The following is a 6876-nucleotide window of genomic DNA, read 5'->3' as shown; positions in this document are numbered from 1 at the left end:
TAGCTCACATAAGTTGTTTACCATTAGAGGTATTTTGATTGCTTTTTATAGCCAACATTTTGAGAGAAATGTATTACTTTAAAATGTTATTAAAGCAAGACTGATATAAAAATCACCTTTGACCCCAGATGAATATTTACCTTTCATATACCCAAAAATGCAGTCTTACCTATCATTAATGTTAGGAACGAGAGGTTAAAAATCATGGACACCAAGACCTAAGCATGAATTAAAGACTCTCCAACTTGTGAATACAATTGGTTTAAAAAGACATCAATACTACTGCATGTTTTTCAAAATTTCTTGTGATATTGAAGATTCAATGATAAAATATTAACACTTGAAAATAACTCATTTTCTTGGGAGTAGGACAGAAAACACAAGATTAATCCATCATTTTCAAATACCTTTATTTTTCTACAAATTCACTCTTATAATTATCAAGATTATAAAACTAACTGAAGTACAGAGCCACAGCGGAAATAATTTAGCTGCATCATCTACATTCAAAAAACTTTTATTGGGGCTGGGAAGGTGGCTCAGTGGTAGAGTGCTTGCCTTGCATGCATGAGGCCCTGGGTTCGATTCCTCAGCACCACATAAGCAAAAAGGAAAAAGCCGGAAGTGGCGCTGTGGCTCAAGCGGTAGAGCACTAGCCTTGAGCTGAAGAGCTGAGGGACAGTGCCCAGGCCCAGAGTTCAAGGCCCCACGACCGGACCCAAAAATAAGAAAAAAAAACTGTTACTAGAAAACAAAGTTATACTAATAATTAGCTTACCAAATTCACTTATGTCCTTTTATTCTATTTCATAATATTTCATAATATTCTATTGCATAAGAAGCCTATATAGCCACTTACCTCTTCATATCTTAATATTTATTTCAGAAATGTCTATAGCTCTATAGTCAATGAACTGAAATAATACTAAAAATATTCAAAGGCTTTTCAGAAATTGCAAGACGCTCTCGGGTTGTTATTTATATTGGAAAAGATATTCGAAAAGCCTTATTTGTTAAAGTTGTGATAGTTACTTCCACGAAAGAGCCATTAGTGAAGATCCCATTGCATGTACAAAACAACTTCAAATGCATCAACAATCTGGAGGTGACACATGCTTTTTGTTTGTTTGTTTTGAAAGGTATATCTAGCAAGCATATCCACAATACTGGTTTTCAGTCAATATGATGGGATATTCAAACCTAATAAATACAGGGTTGATTATCTTAGTGAGAATAGATATGATGTTACAAAGAAAGTTATTTTCAACAGAAATCCGGAAAGAGTTTATTCACCTTGTGAATAACCAGAGAGTAATACCTGTTTGGTCAAGTTAGTGAAACTCACTCCATGAGTATATCTTAAAAGTATAACCAATTTAAGAGGTCAAATACATATTTTGTACTGACAGTCATCTTACAGCAATAACTTACTACCTAATTATATCTGTATCTTCTTACCTAACATATAATAAGAGCTGAAAGTGGTCTCTTTTATCTAACTTAATTTTGTATATGCTTTGATTATGATGATGTTATTATTTGACAAATAAAATGTACAGAAGGGTGGCTCCACAGAAATGACATGACAGAACACTGATAAACAAAAACATTGCAACACAATTAGCTCTTTTGAGCCTCACCTTGTCCACATTGGCAAGCAACATTGCAACAGCACACGCACACATATACACATACACACATGTGTGCACATGTACACACATATACTTGCATGCTAAATTCAGGGTTTAGTACAAAAAAGTACAAATAAAGTTTTAGTGATTAGGACAAACGTTAATTTGCCTTATTACAAAATAATACACAATCCAGTCACCATGGGTGTTACATTTTACTTGCCTCGCCACATGTGACCACTTAATTTATTTTAATTAATTAATTAATTAATTTGTTTGGTGCTAATACTAGGCTTGAACTCATGGCCTGGCTCTGTCCCAGAATTTGTTGATTTTTTGTTGTAGTTTTCTCAAGCCTAGAATTTTACTGCTTGTCACACAGCTCCATTTCTAGCTTTTGCTGGTTACTTTCAAATCAGAATTTAATGGACTTTTTTTGCTTGGATTGGTTTCAAACCACAATCCTCAGATTTCATCTTTCTGATTAGCAAGGATAAACACATGAGCCACAAGTGTGGCTTCTAGTTTTTCCTCTATAGCTATCTAATACACATATTAGATAGTAATTTAAAACTTAGAGTATAGAAGCAAGTTGAACAGTGATGATATTGTCTTGTCAGAAATTTAAGCTAGTAAATTTCTTCTTAAAACCATAAACAAAAATACCATGGTAGGGCTGGGAAGGTGGCTCAGTGGTAGAGTGCTTGCCTTGCATGCCTGAGGCCCTGGGTTCGATTCCTCAGCACCACATAAGCAAAAAGAAAAAAGCCGGCAGTGGTTCTGTGGCTCAAGTGGTAGAGCACTAGCCTTGAGCTGAAGAGCTGAGGGACAGCACTCAGGCCCAGAGTTCAGGCCCCAAGACCGGACCAATAAAATAAAATAAAATAAATTTGTTAAAAAAAAAAAAAAAAAAATACCATGGTATAATATAAGAGAACTCACTATTGAACATATGAGCTGTAAGAGCTTTCTAATAGATCCATTATTTGTTACCCAACATTAGAAAAAACTAAATAATGAGGTAGTAAAATAGAAGTCCTTTGTAGGAATACTTAATTACCTTGTTTTTAAAGATACTTGTTTTCATCTAAAAAAGTAGGCCTGTCTATTGTCTTCATGTGATTTTGATGATTGAAGGTGCTTAATGAGAAGTCAAACTGTATTACTAATCCTTTGCTATCAATTAAATCTCATCTCTTCTTCTTGGAACTTATAATTATTAAAGCAATAGTTCAGAATCAGCAAGCAATAGTTCAGATTCACACTTCCAGTGCAAGTGGATCACCAGTAATTAATCCTTGATACCATTTTCCACAAAGTTTTGTCACAGATACAATCGGCCTGCCTTCTCTAGATGCTTTCCGAGCCTGGACCTATTCCTTTACTCTACAGGGAAAGTGTGATTCAATTGATTTCAGTCAGATCTGTTACTAGAATTATCAAGGATTTAGATTTTTGTCTGTAATTTGGTCAAAGCTATGTCTCTTTATGTAGGCTAATAAAAATGTATTTACTAAATTCAAGTAAATACATAAATTCCATTTCCATCTCTTTTAAAAAATAAAATTGTTTGCTCTATAAATTGATCAGAGGCATGGATTTTGTGGCTAGCTAGGTCATTGCACATCTGTCTCTCTCTTCCTCTCTCCCTTTCATGGTTCTCATAGATAATGTGACTGCTCCATAATTATCCTAATTTATTTTGCTTTTATATTTTTGGTTGCATCATTTCACTTTCTGCTCTGCCATTTCCCAAATCATTTACATATGAGGCATTATTTCATATTTTCTCATTCCTATAATAAGCTGCACATGAAGACACCACTGGTACCATTTTCAGTCTGTACCTTTGAATATGGAGGAAAACCTTTCCTCTGCTCTATATCAATTCCCTACTCTCCAGTTAGAATAATTTCCAATAGTAAAATTGGAAAAAGAGAAAGAAAATCATGGTGAAATAACAGATGTAGAAAATTCACTGGATTTTTCTGACCAGTTCAACCAACGTGAACTATTAGGGAATACATGTGCACCCCATTCCCACTGGTACTCACTGTCTCTGGTTAGGCAATTCTGATGAAGACAAGGAACAAGATGGAAAAGTGAGGAATGGTATCATTTGCAAAAAAAAATGGAGAAGTATTAAAGCAAATTTTTGTTTGGGCTGCTGAAAATAATCGGCTTACTACAGTGCAGACACTGCTTTCCTAAAAGGCCACTCATGTGAATACTAGGGATGATGATGAGTATACCTCTCTTCATCGGGAAGCCTCCAGTGGGCACTTAGACATTGTCCATGAGTTGGTGGCTCAAGGCAGATATTCATGCAATTACTGTGAATGGCTAGACACCCCTGTACAGTACTTATATGTTGAATAATACCAGAGTGGCTGCTTTCTTAGTTCACATTGAGGCAGATACCAATGCCCAAACTAAAGTCCTCTTGACTCCTTTGCATCTTACTGCTTGGAATAGAAATAGCAAAGATATGCTGGATCGCCTTCTATTGAAGCATTATATCAAACCAGGTCTGAAGAACAACTTGGAAGAAACTGCATTTAATATTGCCAAAAGGATAAATATGTATCACTACCTCTTTTAAATTGTGGAAGGCTGTAAAAATTGTTCTCCTAACTCATAATGGTTTGGTTAAGATTCTTAAATTTCAAAAATGCCAATCCATCTTTGTGTCTGTACAAAATATTTTCACAATACAAAGCAACAGCAATATCTTACTTTAAAAATTCATGGATTCCATAGTATTCTTCAATGAATTGCCTGACTTTGATGTCAAAATGTATTCAAGAGTTGTTTGTATACATCTATAATGATTTCTGCAGGGTTTGTGATTTTTAAATCAGAAATCACTTTAACTTATCTGTTGAAATGAGTAGTACAGAAACTAAAAATATTTCTGGTGCTTGTATGAAAAAAGTATATTTTAAAATACTCTGTATTTTGTTTGTATAATGTCCATAATCTATTTAATTCTCTCCTAGATATAATACTTTGAATTATACATTGTTTTATAATATATAGGTTCGTTAATAAATGTGTTATTTCAGATAGCATTCCATATAGAAAAAGTTTAAGATTCCTTTTTTTCCTAGGTCCTTATAGTATTTTATTTCTTTGGGATAAAATGACAATGTTATCCAATTTCAAATGTTTTGTAAAGATTGTGCTATATAAAGGCCATTCTAAGGTGAGGATTTAACGCACTGATGTCAAACTAACTTTCAGTTCAATGAATTACATATATTGTTACATTTGCCTTTTTAAATTTTTTATTGTGAAAATACTGTACAGAGGGGTTACAATTACATGGGCAAGATAATGAGTACATTTCTCATCAAGCATTGTAGCCTCCTCCTGTATTTGCCCTCCCCATCCATTCCCATCCTTCCCCTGCTCCCCCACTCAATCCTCCCTGCTACCCCTCCACCCGCACAAAGTTGTAAAGTTCATTTTTCGACATAACGACTTGTATTTTTGTAATCAATTTTTTAATAACTGTTTTTCATTTCTTGCATCTCAAGAATGAAAAATATGGAATATTTCACAAATTTTCATATCATCCTTGTGCAAATGCCATGATAATCTCTATATTGTAGTAATTTGGGTAAACGTCCTGCTGAAGCATGTAGTATCCTGTAAATTTAAGTAGTTATTGATGCAATCTTTATACAGGCATATATCCTTGGTTGACTGTTTTTAACTAGGAAACCTTATTGTTCCTAAAAATGTTATTGATCTTACTTCTCTAAAATTCTGTGTATATTGGGAAAAGCTTATATTGTTTGGTCGATTGCTCACATTTGGAATTTTTTTGTCAATGACTATTTTAAGTCTTTTTCATTTTAAATTTGATCATACTTTGAAGCCTTTATAGCTAGGTCCAAAGGTGATTGTTTTTCAAGAACTTATTTATAAACTGAGTTAGCTTTGTGGAGTTAATGGATTCAAAGTAAGCCTTGCTTAAGAGCTACTTCTAAACTTCTGCAGCTTAAAAATTCCTAAATGATGTCTTACTGGTACAAATGTCTACCTGACTCTTTTACACCTTTACTCTTCTTCCCTGTAGCAACAGACCAACCAGAATATCTTACCCTGACAGCATAGATTTTCTTATTGGAACAAAACTAATATTAGTTAAAAGGGATCATAGAGAGATAAACAGTTAAGGCAGAATCATTTAGGCTAGAAGGTATTTTATCAAAATATAATTGTTTTTTATACCTAACATTTCAATAGTAGCTAAAGCCAAGAAGGTGAAAAAAATTTCACATGCATGATTACCAAATGTCCTGGCCAGTCTACCATCCATCCAGGCAGGAATTTACACTACTGCCTTTCTTTCATCAAATATTTTCATAGTTACAAGAGAAGTCTATATGTTTCTCCTCGATAATAGGCCTTAAATTGGTAATGTTTTAATCACAGTGTTTCCTCTTGTCTCTAGGCTGTAAATCTCCAAATGGTAAAGCTTTAGGTCCAACTCTACCAAACACTGAGGTAGAAATAATGGAATAATATTTTAAAACACAGTTGCCTTTGATACCGTAACCACAACAGAACATTGCAAAACATGTGCTTTTTTTATTATATTTTATAGTTATATATTTTATATTTATACGTGCTGATATTTTATTTCACACAGTGGAACTTACTAGAATTAATTGATAATTTGACAAATAAATAGATATTTATTACAATAAATAGATTGGAATATAAATAATAAGGTTTAGAATGTACATTAGAATATAAAAAGTATCAATGCAATGTCTTTGGTATAAACTTGTGATATGTTCTAAGTATTCTTGGTCTTCTGAATTCACATTGTAAAAAAAAAACAATTGTTTTCCTCTAATGTATAAGGGATTTTACTCTGCTGCTCTGTTTATTGTTTTAACTCACTGGTTGCAAAATGTTTTTCTCTATATTTCTGAAGCATTTCTACTGATTGTACCCAAATTTTGCTGATACGATATCTAAAAGGTATTATTCTTCTGCAGGACCCACGGGTCCTAGGATCCCAGGTCTTAGTTATCCTCTTCATCTGATAACAAGGGGAAGATTTCTCACCTAGGCTCATGAAACATGCCAACAGAAAGTAATTGAAAATCCATCTCAATTCCTTATGACACCAGAATTAGTGGTAAGCAATTGTGTAATGCAATGCAACTTAAAATGAAAGATGAGATCACGAAATCTGAGAGAAAGTACAGTAATTCAAACTTTCAGT

General features: G+C 33.6%; 1 pseudogene; it reads right to left on the bottom strand.

Moving 5' to 3' along the window:
- Positions 1 to 5174: 5174 nt before the first annotated feature.
- On the bottom strand, positions 5175 to 5274 carry LOC122108319 (annotated as a pseudogene).
- Positions 5275 to 6876: the final 1602 nt, after the last annotated feature.

The sequence above is a fragment of the Dipodomys spectabilis genome, unplaced genomic scaffold (genome assembly GCF_019054845.1).
Source record: "Dipodomys spectabilis isolate Male_0828 unplaced genomic scaffold, ASM1905484v1 ptg000056l, whole genome shotgun sequence".
NCBI classification, from domain to species: Eukaryota; Metazoa; Chordata; class Mammalia; order Rodentia; family Heteromyidae; genus Dipodomys; species Dipodomys spectabilis.
The sequence above is the reverse complement of the archived record's forward strand: the minus strand, read 5'-3'. Positions and strand labels throughout refer to the sequence as shown.